Source organism: Aquarana catesbeiana, linkage group LG10 (assembly GCF_042186555.1).
Source record: "Aquarana catesbeiana isolate 2022-GZ linkage group LG10, ASM4218655v1, whole genome shotgun sequence".
In the NCBI taxonomy this organism is placed as follows: Eukaryota; Metazoa; Chordata; class Amphibia; order Anura; family Ranidae; genus Aquarana; species Aquarana catesbeiana.
Window position 1 is genome coordinate 224,676,730 of NC_133333.1, and position 16,748 is coordinate 224,693,477.

A 16,748-nucleotide genomic window follows, 5' to 3' on the forward strand; every position below is an offset into this window, starting at 1 on the left:
TCCTGTGTGATTGTGGGTAGGAGGAGCTACCAGAGGAAGTATCTACTGAGGGGATCAGTGGTACATTAAAGTCCCCCCCTAGGATTAGCTGGCCTTCTTTATATTCCATTAGCTTATCTATAGTACGCCTGAGAAAACTGTCCTGGTGCTCATTAGGGGCATATAGTGTTGCAAGTGTAAACTGTAATTCACCTACCCGACCCTTAAGGAACAGGAAGCGTCACTTTGGATCTGCTGACACCTCCTGGCATTGCCATGGCAGCTTACTGGAGATCAGTATGGATACTCCTCTGGATTTGGAATTGCAGTTCGTAGAATGGTACACTCGTGGGAAAGAGCTATTCTGGAGGACAGGGGATTTTAAAATGTGTCTCCTGAATGAAGGCAATATCAGTATGTGATTTTTTAAGGTCGTGGAGCAGCATTCGTCTCTTCTCGGGGGTATTCAAACCCTTAGCGTTAAGGGAGGTTACCTTAATAAAGTCTACCACCATGTCTTAAGGTAAAGGAGGAGAGTGTTAGGGGTCTCACTAAGGTTGTGAGAAGGGGAGTAGGGAGGAGCAGATAAGGAAGAGAAAGGATAAGAGTAGGGTAGGGTTAAGAAATACGGGGACAGTGACTGAGAAAGTCCAGTCAAACTGTCACCCCTAAGGTTTTGAACTAAGCAAATAAGTCTTACCAACTTGAAGTGTATACAACACCAATATATCGGATGTATACAATGGCCTATGTGGGGTGTGGGCAGACAGTACCCGTAGGTGAGGTCCCGGGTCTGTCACGCATCCTGGGCTAACATTAGAAGCAGAAACAACAAACTGTATCTAAAGGAACAATAATAAAATTCTTTGAACCGATATCAATATACATTTTCCAAGAGAACTAACCCAATGTTCCCCTCTGCATCGCTCAAGCACAAACAGCGGCCCGATTGTACTGCGCAGGAGGTGAACATCTGGCATGTTAAGTGAACTCCATCTCCACCTTAACGAAGGTGTCGGGAATATTTTTTTTTTTTTAGAGTGGTATGACACAAGACTCATGAGTTGGTGGACCGAGCTGAGCTCATAACTGAGGTCCCCCATGTGAAGTGTAGCAAAATCAGGCATACACATAAATGGCAATTATGTCATGTCCCATCATACCCCCTCCCACCAGCATTAAACTCATAAGACCCCACGTGTACCAGTCGGTGTACCCATAAATGGGCTCTGAGCACTAATCTCATCTGGGCATTTAAGGAAACTATCATTGCCCACCATACTATTTCCACATAAATATAGACGTAAACATAGATATAAAGGTTCTCAAATATCTTAAGAAAGGTGTTTCTCTTTTCGATCCGCTAAGCAACTTGTGAGAACTAATGGTGGGGGCTGCAGGAACAGCGTACTGCCTGCATTGCATCTTTTGGAATGTGATACATGCTCGCTAGTTCCTGTCAGGGAGTGTAAGTTCCATGTAGCTGAGAGCTGTATAAACACCCTTTAGTGAGGACAAGGGCTGTTGCGGAAATACGGCAAATGAAGGGCCCCTGCGACCCAAGAATTGTAGATGGATGGGCATGGGTGTAGCAGAGCATAGAGCATGTCAATCAACGTCTCAACATAGTAATGTGATCCATGACACAGGGATGTAAGGTTTCAGTAAGATTAGAGAAAGGTAAAGTGGTAGTCTCTAGCGGCAGGCAATGTCAGAGAAAAGTACGCAGGGAGGGTGTTTTAGCGGTGTCCCAGACCGGGTCTCACGTAAGCATGTGTGGCAGAGGTCTCAATGGGTTATAAGTTCCAAGGCAGTGGCGTGAGGGGGACAGATAGGACTACTCACGTTTCCCGGAGTTCGTCTTGGGAAAGAGAGCGAGGTCGGCGCCCGCTTCTTTGCGGCCTCTGCGGTCTTGGTGCCTGGTTCCTTGTTGCGTTAAGACGACCTGCGGCAAAATCTTTTTTACCTTAATGCAGAGAACACATTCAGCAAAAAAACATTTTAGCTTTAGAACCACTTTATGGAGAAATTGTATCAAGCATTTGCATAGCTGTCACAAAAATCACTTTATTGTGCATGTGTATTTCCTATGTGTCAGAAACCATGAATTAGACTGAGACAGAAGTAGAGTTAAATCACACTTGTTTAATAATAATAATAAAAAAAAAGGTAAACAGAGTAAACATTGTCAAAACATAGCCAGAGTTCAGGAACCGGCGCGGATAGTCAGACAAGCCAGAACGTCAGGAAGCCAGAGAGGAGCGTAGTAGAACAGCAAGCAGGATCTGGAGCCAGAAGGAATGTCAGCCAAGCAAGTCTTTAACAGGAACACAGGCGAGCGTCTCTAGAGATGTGACCAAGGCGAAGGCAGAGATCATCTAGACTGGACGGATTAAGTGGGCAAGACTGACGAGCAGGATATCATCAACAGGTGAGTCGCTGTGGAGAGATAGGAGCTGGCAATTAGCAATTTGAGCGGCCAGCTCAGAGAAGGAAGGGCTGAGCCCAGCCCTGACACTATGATCGATAACTCCATCTAGTGGATGTAATGGGGTAGTTTCCTGATTGAGGTAATTCGGGAAAATACTGCTTTATGGCTACTAGATGGAGCTGACATTCTTAGGAAATAAACATACTGTACACAAAACGATGATTATTTGTGGCGGCTGTGTGAATGCTTAAGATGATTGCAAAGTCATTTTTTTTTTATAAACAGACCCCCTAACTATGCAGCTCGAGTTCCAATTTAATTATGGCTTCTCCATAAAAAAGACTAGGTCACATCCCATTTTTTCAATGCTATATCTTTTTTTTGTAATTCTATGCTTTTTTTTTCTGTACTTTATTCCCCAGGACCATGGCAGTTACTGTAAATATGTAACATTTGTCAGCTCAGTGATAGCTCGAATTCCCCAAGGAACTCCAGCATCACAGCAAGTCCTAGCAAAGAAAAGACTCAGCATGCCGGAGACTCAATTCTAAAATAGTTTTCTGTGAAGTTCTAATGATTGCAGCCAGGCACAGCATGCAGCCCCTGCCACCGAGCTGCCACCGAGCTCCACTCTCCAGCCCTTCCACGTCATTTCCAAAAAGGGTTTTTGCTGAGACTGATGCAATCGATGTAGGATGGGCAGCACATTGGTGGAGGTCACGAGTCTTGTCTTAGGGATCCTATCTTTTCTGTTGTTCATTGCGTGTAGCACAACAGACTGCTGGAGGGTAAGAAGTCCTTGTCACTCTTCCTGGAAATATAGAAGCTCACTTATACAATCTACAGTACTAAATAAATATGTTTTAATTCTAATTAAGTCGTGTCTTTAAGAATTAGAGGGTTTGTTAAATTAGGCAGAGATATGATCATTCGCCAATACTTGGCTATATTTATATCTATTGATAATCAATTTTAGTGGACTTTACTTTTTATCATTGTCCTGTATTTGTCACCGTGCCGCGCTGTTCTGTCTGCACTTGGACTGTAGTGTCACATTCCCTATTGGAAATTTTTTTTCTTGGTGCAGTGTAAATGTCAAGCTTTCAGCGGAGCACTAATCTCTTGTTTGAACACAGTTCTGACAACCAATATAAACTGCGGTTTCTGTGGTGAATTATCATAAAAATAATTGTAAGTGCGAGTTGTAAAATTGCTTTACATTTCATACAAAAGCAACATTTGTGATAATAGATGGAAAGGTCCGTTTCAAATGCCGCGTACACACGGCCGGACTTCCCGACAGAAAAAGTCCAATGGGAGCTTTCGGTCAGACATTCCGACCATGTAGCACATAAAAAGGGGGATGAACCCAAGAAATGATCTATATGAACCTGATATAGAACAGCTATGTCCTTAAGTAACCGGATATAGGTATGGGTGTGCAATATAGGACAGCTCCTGATGTGATAAACCATACATAGTAAAAAGAAAAAAATGGGTCACATGAGCCTATGTGCCCAACCTAATCTCTGAAAGAGAAAATAGTGTGTGATAAAAAACCTTGCCTAATGTGACCAAGTTATAAGTATTGCATGGCTATATATAAAATGTAAAATATAAAAATATACCAATATCACAAAATTGAAAAGTGACTATCACATCTATGGTCAGAGTGTGTAGACAGCCATGTGTGGACCATACAGGCAATAATCAATGGAGCTGTCAGCTGGAAACAGAAAAGTCTATGCTGTATATATAAAGATGGTGTATGACAGTCCCACATACACAGTTATATCTGCGTAAAAGCTAAACAACATCAAAGGTGACTTTTTGTGCTTGAGGTGATTCCAGGTGACTTCTGTGCTCCCCCTTCAGAGTTCCTACTCACCAGATCCAGATACCCCTACAGGGGTAGTGGGCATGTAGTACTTATTCTGGAGATCACTGCTGCCTGATGTCTCTGATGGATGTCCCAGACGTATCCTTAATGATTAAAATGGGTTTTGATGTGCCCATAGATAAGATCCCTCATATATGCAAAAAAGAGGAAAAAAGAGCTCCACACGGTTGTTTGGATCTTATGCTCGCTGTTCATCATATTTCTTTCAATGGAATAAACGGACGTGTTTAATTTTACTACACCATGGGAGCTCTTTTTCATATAGATCATTTCTTGGGTTCACCCCCCTTTTTATGTGCTATCTGGGACTTTTTAGGTAGTGCCAATTACCCCACACTTTCTTTTTCAATATCTTTATTGGGGTACCCTTCAGGAGTACTCTGTTAGGGGAGGCAGCAACCTTTCTTAACATAGGTTTATCCTAAGCGCGGCTTTACCTATATTTTATCTATTCCGACCGTGTGTATGCCCCATCGGACTTTTTCTGTAGTCATTTCTGAAAGACTCAAGCCGCGTACACACGGGCGGACTTTTCGACTGGGCTGGTCTGACCGACTTTCCAACGGACTTTCGACGGACTTTTGACAGACTTCCGACTAACTTTTTAACAAACGGACTTACCTACACACGATCACACCAAAGTCCAGCGGATTTGTATGTGATAACGTACGACTGGACTAAAATAAGGAAGTTGATAGCCAGTAGCCAATAGCTGCCCTAGCGTGGGTTTTTGCCCGTCGGACTAGCATACAGATGAGCGGATTTCTGGGTCCAGCGGAGTTACGACATAAAGATTTGAAGCATGTTCCAAATCTAAAGTCAGTCAAACTTTCAACAGAAAAAGTCCCCTGAAGGTCCGATGAAGCCCACACACGATCTGTCGGACCAGTCCGATAGAAAAGTCCGCTCGTGTGTACACTGCATCAGATGTAGAACATGTTCTAAATTTTTCCGTCGGAAATGCCGATGGAGTTTAGCCCGTTGGCAAGTCCGGCCGTGTGTACGCGGCATAAGACTTCTTGGTGCAAAGTCAGTACTGTTGGTGCAACACACAATTTTAGAAATAACAAGGAACTAGAACATAATTAGTATGTTTCTTAGATTCTAGGGTCAGAGTTGCTTAAAATTCCAAATATAATCTATTAAACATGTGCTAAAACCTGCACAAGAAAAACAACAAAAGTAACAGGCTTAGCACATATATTTACCCCAACAAGTAGGGTGATTACTCATGGATCCTACACCATGTAGGGTGCTGTTGCCGTAACTATGCATATAACTAAAAACAAAGGGTTCGGGTGTAAAGCACCGGAAAAGAGTTACTAATGTCAACAGAAAACGATCCTTTTAAGAGTATCAAAAATTCATATTTATTAAATTGATTTAGGACACATTGGTAAAGTGATAGGCCAAATGTCATAAAGGTATAATAGCTTCACTATAATGGCCAAAGGAAATCACTACAGTAATTGATGCATCACACATACGTGTAAACCAAAGACACTACATATAACAATTAAAAAGAAGCGTCCGGACGCCGCATAGCAACAGACAGGTTAAGATGTCAGATGAAATACATCATAATTATCTTTAAAGAAAAAATATCTTAAGTAAAGTGACAGCTTAACCTGTGTGTGGCTCCAGGGAAAAATGGATAGGGAAAGGGAAAGGGAGAGGAAAGAGGAGGCTGACTAGTGGTAAGATAACTTATAGAGGGGCAAGAAGCACCCTAAGGTGCATGATAATAGGAGACACAGGTTATTGTCTTTCCATCAGGGGGAAGGTATATTGAATGGTCTTTAACCATATATCAATGGAAACATATCAAACAGGTCTAGTGTATATAAGATGATTTTTCCAGAATATCCCGGTAACGCCGATGTAGAGGGCGACAAATGAGTCCTTTAATTAGGATCGTGGTAAGTCTCGGTGCTAGGTACACTTATGGTAGATATTAGACTTTTAGTCTCATTTGGGTATTGCCAATCAACAAGGGCACCGACCGGCACCGACCTGCAGCTACTTATATAGTAGCTCTGCCAGAACAATTCACTAGGGGAGGTGATTAGCTCTTGAAGAAGACTTACAGATTGAGTTCGGTATTGAGGCACACCGGAAAGAGGGACTTCAGCCTGTATATCCACCATTTTCCTTTTTGGAGGAATATACGGTTGAAGTCACCTCTCCTGGTGGGCATTTTCAGGGCATATATTCCTTTCACTTTCATGCCAGATGGACACCCATCATGGCATTGGGCAAAATGTTTTGCCAGAGGTTTTTCAGGGTTTCTGTCCCTTATTTCTCTTAGGTGCTCACCTATCCTTACTTTCAATGTCCTTTCTGTCTTCCCAATGTAGATTTTTGGGCAAGGGCATGTAATCATGTAGATAACTCTTGTTGATGAACAGTTTATTAAGTCCCTAATCTCAAAGTTTTCATGTCCGAGAGCATCCAAAAAAGTCTGGGTCCTGTCGACGAAAGGACAGATCTGACACTTATTACAGGGGAACATTCCTTTCATTCTCGGGTAAGTCCACAGCCAATTAGAGTCTGGTTCCTTTGTGAATTCGGATTGTATTAATATATCTCCTAGATTTTTGGCTCGTCGAGCTACCATTTTCGGGGCAGTACCCACTATTTTTCTCGAGGCTGGGGCTATTGGTTAGTATCCTGAAATTTCCCTCCAGAATAGTGCGTACCAGATTCCATTGTGCACCAAAAGCTGTTATTATTCTAACAGGACCATCATTTTTAGTTGTGGTCATTGAGGATCCCTCGTCTTCATCACTGTTTTAATTTTGGAGTAGGCTTTTCCTACTTTTACCTGCCACCTTTTTTTTGGCTTTCCTAATTTGGTTATGGGAATAGCCTCTCTCACAAAATATTTGGTACATATCTGTTCCCTCCTTTTTGTAATCATCGACTTTTGTGCAATTTTGTTTCATCCTTAGGAATTGACCTATAGGTATTCCATTATTTGAGCCGGTGTGGATGGCGGCTATCGACACGTAGGAGGGTATTGGCCGCTGTTTCCTTACGGAACGTGCGGGTATGTAACTGTCCCTCCTCCACTGTTATCCAAAGGTCTAAAAAGAACATAATCAGTATGTTTCTTAGCTTCTAGGGTCAGAGTTGCTTAGAATTACAAATAAAATCTATTAAACATGTGCTAAAACGTGCACAAACCTGGATGTGCAAAACAGCGCATGCTAGTAACACATAAGGTGAAGATAAACAATGTGAACTACGTTGATACTAGTGCAAACAAAATTGATGTGAATAAAAATTAATAATGATAATGTGAAACAAAAAAATTGTATAGTTGAATAGTCCTTAAAACATATGTGAACATATGACCAAAAATTAGTCCAAATGTGACATACAAAGTCCCCCCAAAAAAGGATTGTTCAACTATACAATTTTTTATTTAATTTTTATTCGCATCAATTTTGTTTGCACTAGTATTAATGTAGTTCACATTGTTTATCTTCACCCTATGTGTTACTAGCAAGCGCTGTTTTGCACATCCAGGTTTGTGCACATTTTAGCACTTCACTTCATAGATTTGGAACAGCAGCTAACACTTATCTTATTTTATTTCATCTATTTATTTATTTTTTGGCGTGGGTGTGAATTGATATATATAATCTATTAAACATGTTATTTCAGTTTCTTAAAGTTGAACTCAGGGAAATCTGAAAGATGTCTCTTGCAGTGGGGCTGAGCCTGTACTGCAGGGGTTGTAACGGATCCCCGCTGCACTCCGCTTAAGTGCTTCCGTCAGTACACTGCTTCCTCCAATCTGGGCCTTCAGATATCAGATTTTACAGCCGAATATTGTAACCAAGATCCAGACGAAACTACCTCAGTTACACAGCTTGAAGGAGAAGAACAACAATGGCGCCACTCTAAGTGCAGTATTTAAAAGCAAATTTAATACATCTTTAAAATCAAGTACTCACAAGGGTACATGTAAACAGGCGTGTAAAAAATAAGTTGATAGTGCCAGGTGTCCCAGGTAAGGCGTCCAGTTACATCGTGTGATGGCGTTCTGCTTCATATGACAGGCTGCGCTGCTGTATGCTTGCTGTATCCTGCCGCTGGAACGCACTGTTTTCGATCCGGGGAACAGGGTCACTTCCGGGTCCGTACGGGGATAAACAGATAGGCGACGCGTTTGCGGAGCTACGCTCCTTCCTCAGGCCTGAGGACACCTGGCACTATCAACTTATTTTCTACACGCCTGTTTACATGTACCCTTGTGAGTACTTGATTTTAAAGATGTATTAAATTTGCTTTTAAATACTGCACTTAGAGTGGCGCCATTGTTGTTCTTCTCCTTCAGTACCCAGAGGATTGCTTCATCCTAATCCACAGGGCTGCCTTCTACAGTTGCTGTCTATGGACTATAATTCAGTTTTGTTTGGACTTTAGCAGCTCAGAGTCTGTTTGTGTTTATTATCCATCATATTATTATTATAGTTCCATAATTTATTAATTTTTAATCATAATTGTGTAATTATTTTTTAGCCATTCACCTCTTCTTTATTATAGCAATATGTTTTTTGGGGGGTTATAACTGTTTCTAATTGGTTGAATTTAGCGCTCACACCTACATGTTGTACACAGCTTGAACATGGACTGCTTATTTTGAGATCTCACACAAATATGTACACCAGAACGAGAATAAAAACTGTAACCAGAAACCTAATTAACACAAGCTAATTAACTAATCATTTAGACAGTCTAGGTGACTCAGAGGCAAGACCTTTCAGGACAGACTTGCCGTCTTTTAGCTCAGAAGACACAATCAACATTATCATAAGTATAAACACAGCAAACCTTCTCACAATAGCAGAAGCTACTTACAATTAACAATACAAACAGTGACCTCCCCCTTCCTCAGCCTAGTAGGCAACAGACTATAGTAGGAGTAGACTGTCCGACTCCTACCCAGTTCTAGAGGCCTGTGATCAGCTCTTTATATATATCCTGGGAAACATTGTGAATAAATATTACTATTACATTTAAGTAACCACCTTCTCATTGTCCATTAAACAGCTGTCCATCATTTTTCTCATTCTCCCTGTTCCCCTAAAAGACACAGGGTGTCTTAGACATAGGAGGTACATGAGGAGCTGAAACAAGGGTTCCCCAACCTCTCCAAAGGAATCTGGGTACCATGGGCCCTCCCATCACAGGGGTTAACTTGTCTTTTAGGTCTAGGGCAGTGGTCTCCAACCTTTTTGGCACTGAGGACCACAGTTGTGGAATAAAAGCGTGCCAAGGCCCGGGTGGGGTTTATGCGGCTTTGCGTGGGCAATTTGTCGGGGAAATGGCTGGTGTTAGCGCTTCAATCATCACAGCACCATGGCTGATATGGTGTCAAGATGATTGAAGCACATTATTTCTGTCATTACATTGTAATATAAAATGAAATACTTCAACTCACCATAATGTAGAATCTGCCACCAGATGCAGAGTGTCACTTGCCACCTTGCCTGCCACCAGATTTGGTTTTACACTTTCCACGTCACCTGCCACCAGATGTGGATTGTTGCTTGCCACGTTGCCTGCCACCAGATGTGGATTGCCACCTGCCACCAGATGTGGTTTGTCACTTGCCACGTCACCTGCCGCCAGATGTGGATTGTCGCTTGCCACGTCGCCTGACACCAGATGTGAATTGCCACCTGTCACCAGATGTGGTTTGCCACCTGCCATTAGATGTGGTTTGCCACCTGCCATTAGATGTGGTTTGTCACACCTGCCACCAAATGAGGTTCGTCACCTGGTGGCAGCACATGCCAGTGAGGGATAACAGTGGTGATGTGGGGCCGGCAGTGAGAGATGAGCTCATCTCTGCTGTCCTGCCTCACCTCCAGCAGTGTAGCGGCCCTGCTGTGTGGACGGAAGAGCGGTAATCCGAGCTGGCGGTGAGAGATGATCTCATCTCTCTCTGCTCCCCCACCCCACCACAGTGTAGTGGCCCCACTGCAAAAGGCACAAGAGCGGTGATTGGGGTGGGCGGTGAGATATGATCTCATCTCTCTGCTCCCCTGCCTCACTGCAGTGTAGCGGCCCCGCTGTGTGGGCGGATGAGCGGTTTTTCGGGGAGGACGGTGAGAGATGTCATCTCTCTGCTTGCCCGCCGTCGCACGTCAGACAGTGCAGCCTTCGCGGCCCAGCTGCAAACAAGCCACAGCCTGGCAGTGGGCCACGGCCTGGGGGTTGGGGAATCCTAGGGGGCAAAAAAAGGAGATTTACTAATGAGAACTACAAACCCTTTGGTAGGTGCAACAGTTCACATACATTTAGTATTTAGTTGCATGGACCCACCTGGACAACCCATATGCAATTGTAAAAGATTTGCCTTTTGCCACAGATTTATTACAAGTTGGGCTGGCCATCACCAGGAAGGAGAAATCTGGGGTGACCCAATCGTGTGTGCACAGCTGTACAGTGGGGAAAATAATTATTTGATCCCCTGCAGATTTGTAAGTTCGCCCACTTACAAAGAAATTAAGGGTCTATCATTTTTTTATCATAGGTGTATTTTAAATGATAGAGACAGAATATTAACCAAAAATGCAGAAAGAAACACATGATAAAAATGTTATAAATTGATTTGCAGTTCAGTGAGTAAAATAAGTATTTGACCCCTTACCAACCAACAACAATTCTGGCTCCCACAGACTGGCTACAATATGTGCTCATGTGGTACACAGATTAGTCCTGTCAATGTATGAAGGTGCTCCTAAGGACTGCTCGTTATGTGTATAAAAGACAACTGTCCACAGAATCTCTTTCTTCCATTCAAACCTCACCATCATGGGCAACACCAAAGAGCTGTCAAAGGACATCAGGGACAAGATTGTAGACTTGCACAAGGCTAGAATGGGCTACAAGACCATCAGCAAGAAACTTGGTGAGAAGGAGACAACTGTTGAAGCGATTATTCGCAAATGGAAGAAATACAAAATAACCATCGATTGCCCTCAGTCTGGAGCTCCATGAAAGATTTTGCCTCATGGGGTAATGATGATCATGAGAAAAGTGAGGAATCATCCCAGAACTTTACGGGAGGAGCTTGTGAATGATCTCAAGGCAGTTGGGACCACAGTCACAGCACAAACCATTGGTAACACAATACGCCACCATGGATTGAAATCCTGCAACACCCGCAAGTTCCCCCTCCTAAAGAAGGCACATGTACAGGCCCATCTGAAGTTTGCTAATGAACATCTAAATTATTTGGAGAAGGATTGGGAGAAAGTGCTGTGGTCAGATGAGACCAAAATTGTGCTCTTTGGCATTAACTCGACTCGCCGTGTTTGAAGGAAGAAAAATGCTGACTATGATCCTGAGAACACCACCCCTACAGTCAAGCATGGAGACCTGCTAAAGAGGACCAATCAGAGGTCAATGATTGTAGAAGGGAGGAGCCAAACCTGTGACATCACACAGCCACGGTGGTAAGTAAACGGACGCTATAGTATTATACACAGGCAATTTATGCTTTTTTATCTTGTGTGATTTTTTTAGCGGGGGAGATTTAATACATTTTAAAACAGAGAGCACTATGTTTCCTGTGTTTGTGATTGCTAGGGATGGGCCAAACTAACCCCTGTTCGGTTCGCACCAGAACTTTCGAACACTGCGAAAATTTGGACCCGAATAACGAACCCCATTAAAGTCAATGGGACCCGAACATCAAAAATCCAAAGTGCCCATTTTGAAGGCCTATGTGCAAGTAATTGGCATAAAATGGTTATAAGGGTCCGGGTCCTGCCCTGGGGGACATGTATCAATAAAAAAAAATAAAAATTCATTTTTAAATGAGCAGTGATTTTTTTATTTTTAAAGTGAAAGCATAAAAATGAAAAATTCCTCCCAATATAGTGCCTGGGGGGTCCCCTTAGTCTACCTGTAAACTGGCAGATCTGTACCATGTCTAGAATCTGCTGCAGCAATAATTGCATTTATAAAGCCAAAAAAATGAACTTTTCCCTGCAAGCTGCCTTTATTTTGCTCAGCAACAGCTGGGGAGCCACTGTATATGATGAGGCCACAATGTAGTGCACTGGGAACAAGATTAGAAATTTTTTGGATACATTCTGGTGTCACTTTGACTTTTGGATAGAAGTAACGGGTACATAAAAATTGGTCTTTGGATGTTGGTGGCGCCTTCCCACCGTAACCCTATAGAGGTAATCTTGATGAAAGCAAGAATTGGCCTTGCTGTAAAAAAATTGCAATGATATGCACCTGTCAAACAGGTGCTGAAAAATTTGTCTTTGGGTGTCAGGGGGGTGCCTTCCCACCTTAACCCTATAGAGGTGCTCTTAATGAAGGCAAAAAAAAAATTGCAATGATATGCACCTGTCAAACAGGTGCTGAAAAATTGGTCTTTGGGTGTTGGTGGTGCCTTCCCACCATAACCCTATAGAGGTACTCTTAATGAAAGCAAGAATTGGCCTTGCTGTAAAAAATTACAATGATATGCGCCTGTCAAACAGGTGCTGAAAAATTGGTCTTTGGGTGTTAATTGTGCCTATGAAACCTATACCAATAACATTTTTCCAGATGAAATGATTAAACACCCTCAAAGCTAGGCAGCCTTGAAGTCCTGCAGAGATTCCACATCCCAAAAAGACTTAATCAGGGACATCGGCATTAGGGGCTTCATAGCTGGTAATCCAGGACTGATTTATTTTTATAAAAGTCAAATGGTCCACGGAGTCTGTGGACAGACGCGTTCTATGATCAGTAACGAAACCTCCTGCAGCACTGAATGCCCGTTCTGAAAGCACGCTGGATGCAGAGCAGCCCAACAACTCAATAGCATACTGGGCAAGTTCTGGCCAGTGAGAAAGAAAGGGGAAATTAAGGGGAAAGGGGACAATTGGGACTTTATTTGAAACACGACACTAGGGCAGGCTGAGTCATCAGGTGTAGAAAAAATGTTAGATTTATTGATACCACATGAAGACAAAGTGCAATAGATGATACTCACATATAATCAATAGATATGGTACAGAGTAATTAAAACATGACAATAAAACATATTATAGTAACATAGTAAAATGTTAAACACTGTAGCACAAGGTAAGTTACAGTATCATCAACATTACACCCAACATGTGTATGCGTAATCAATATTGTATTAAAATTAAACTGATGACTAAAACACTAAAATGCCCATGGTAGATGCATATTTGCTGTGACATGTCAAAAAGTTGTGAATGCTCAGTTGTAAATGCTCGACGCGTTTCATGGAAGTTTGTCCACTCATCAGGAGCAGCTATCTGGAAATATCTAGAATATAGTGTAAAGTAGTAATTAATGATATTTAATTACAACAGGAAGAGGGGGAGCAAAACCGCTGGTCCTAGCACTCTTACCTGTGGATATGTGGTATAATGGTGGTGGAGCATATATAATAATGTTCATGATGGTAGGAAATATTCAGGGGTGAATGTAGCATCCCCACGGGAGCTGAGGAGGTAACCAAGCGGCGGCATGGGGAGGCAATTCAGGATAACGTAGAGAGATAGATAGTAGGAAAGTTCCCCTTTTGTTTCCAACATGGTAGTGTAGAATAAAACATAAACACAAAGGTAGCTGTAATATAATTAAAATAGGTGTATAGTTGTAGGCAAAAACGGGTATTATTGGATGACCACAAGATGGAAGATATAGTGTAAGATTAAAGTGAAGCAACAGTTGAAAGGGCATAAGGAGACGAGACAAGTGATAGCAGGGGAACCAGTGGGACAAGGAAGGAGACAGGAGAAAAGGGAAAGCCCGCCACAAACACCAGGTGAACAGAGTGAGGGGACAGTGCTTGGCAGTGAATGTGAAGGAAGGCAAGTGAGATGGGATTTTTACAGACAGTCTATTGACTGGAATGGTACCAGCTGATTGGAGAAAAGCCAATGTAGCACCAATATTTAAAAAGGGCCCAAAAAACATCCCTGGGAATTACAGACCAGTTAGCCTAACATCAATAGTATGTAAACTCTTGGAGGGGATGATAAGGGACTATATACAAGATTTTAGTAATAAGAACGATATCATTAGCAGTAATCAGCATGGATTCATGAAAAATCGTTCTTGCCAAACCAATCTATTAACCTTCTATGAGGAGGTGAGTTGCCATCTAGATAAAGGAAGGCCCGTAGACGTGGTGTATCTGGATTTTGGAAAAGCATTTGACACAGTTCCCCTTAAACGTTTACTGTACAAAATAAGGTCCATTGGCATGGACCATAGGGTGAGTACATGGATTGAAAACTGGCTACAAGGGCGTGTTCAGAGGATGGTGATAAATGGGGAGTACTCAGAATGGTCAGGGGTGGGTAGTGGGGTTTCCCAGGGTTCTGTGCTGGGACCAATCCTATTTAATTTGTTTATAAATGACCTGGAGGATGGGATAAACAGTTCAATCTCTGTATTTGCAGACGATACTAAGCTAAGCAGGGCAATAACTTCTCCGCAGGATGTGGAAACCTTGCAAAAAGACCTGAACAAATTAATGGGGTGGGCGACTACATGGCAAATGAGGTTCAATGTAGAAAAATGTAAAATAATGCATTTGGGTGGCAAAAATATGAATGCAATCTATACACTGGGGGGAGAACCTCTGGGGGAATCTAGGATGGAAAAGGACCTGGGGGTCCTAGTAGATGATAGGCTCAGCAATGGCATGCAATGCCAAGCTGCTGCTAATAAAGCAAACAGAATATTGGCATGCATTAAAAGAGGGATCAACTCCAGAGATAAAACGATAATTCTCCCGCTCTACAAGACTCTGGTCCGGCCGCACCTGGAGTATGCTGTCCAGTTCTGGGCACCAGTCCTCAGGAGGGATGTACTGGAAATGGAGCGAGTACAAAGAAGGGCAACAAAGCTAATAAAGGGTCTGGAGGATCTTAGTTATGAGGAAAGGTTGCAAGCGCTGAACTTATTCTCTCTGGAGAGGAGACGCTTGAGAGGGGATATGATTTCAATTTACAAATACTGTACTGGTGACCCCACAATAGGGATAAAACTTTTTCGCAGAAGAGAGTTTAATAAGACTCGTGGCCACTCATTACAACTAGAAGAAAAGAGGTTTAACCTTAAACTACGTAGAGGGTTCTTTACTGTAAGAGCGGCAAGGATGTGGAATTCCCTTCCACATGCGGTGGTCTCAGCGGGGAGCATTGATAGCTTCAAGAAACTATTAGATAATCACCTGAATGACCGCAACATACAGGGATATGTAATGTAATACTGACACATAATCACACACATAGGTTGGACTTGATGGACTTGTGTCTTTTTTCAACCTCACCTACTATGTAACTATGTACTATAATATGTTTTATTGTCATGTTTTACTTACTCTGTACCATATCTATTGATTATATGTGAGTATCATCTATTGCACTTTGTCTTCATGTGGTATCAATAAATCTAACATTTTTTCTACACCTGATGACTCAGCCTGCCCTAGTGTCGTGTTTCATATAAAGTCCCAATTGTCCCCTTTCCCCTTAATTTCCCCTTTCTTTCTCATATACATAGGGATGGAGACCTGTGTACTGGATGGTCATGGTCTCATATAAAGTCCCAACATAATTTTCTTGTTTCAAAAGTTCTGGCCAGTGGTCTATTCTCATGACCCAGTAAGTCAGTGGATCATCAGCTGGAAAGCTCTCCATCTCTGTTTTGGCCCCGAGGTAATCAGCCACCATGTGATGCAGATGCTGCAGATGGATGTGGAAGCTGACAGCCCTGGGCAGCGAGGACTAAAAGAATTCCGAAATGAATCACTTAGGCGGACATCTTCTCCAACGCTCCTCTCTTGACCAACAGAAGCCTCAAAACAACGTTTTCCACCACACTGTAACCTACTGGAGTCAGGAAAAACTTTCAATAAAATCCTCTTTAACATGTCCTCAAGAGATTTTATCTTCTGGACTCTCTGTGGGGACGGGATGAGTTCTGAGACCTTCCCCTTATAACGGTGGTCAAGGAGGGTTGCCAACCAGTAATCAGCCTTCTTCTTTATGCCACATATTCTTGGGTCCTTTCGCAGGCTTTAAAGGATGAGGTTGCCCATGCGCCTCAAATTTGCCGAGGCTTGAGAAGCAGACTCCTCGGGATCACTCAGGATGACAGCATGTACTACTCCCAAGGGTCCTGGGGTTGGAATAGCATCGCTTACAGATTGACGCATGTCTTCCTCTTCTACGAAGCCTATGAAAGTGCCAGAATCCTCCTCCTCATCCTCCTCCCCTCTATCCTCCTGCGTGTTCTGTGACATAGGAATGATGATGTAAAAAGTGGGCCTTGAGAGGAAAGGAAGTCCTCCTCTTCCTCCTGCTGCTCTGCCTCCAGTGCCCTGTCCATAATGCCAGTCTGCTCCAGCAGGAACACAACAGGGATTGT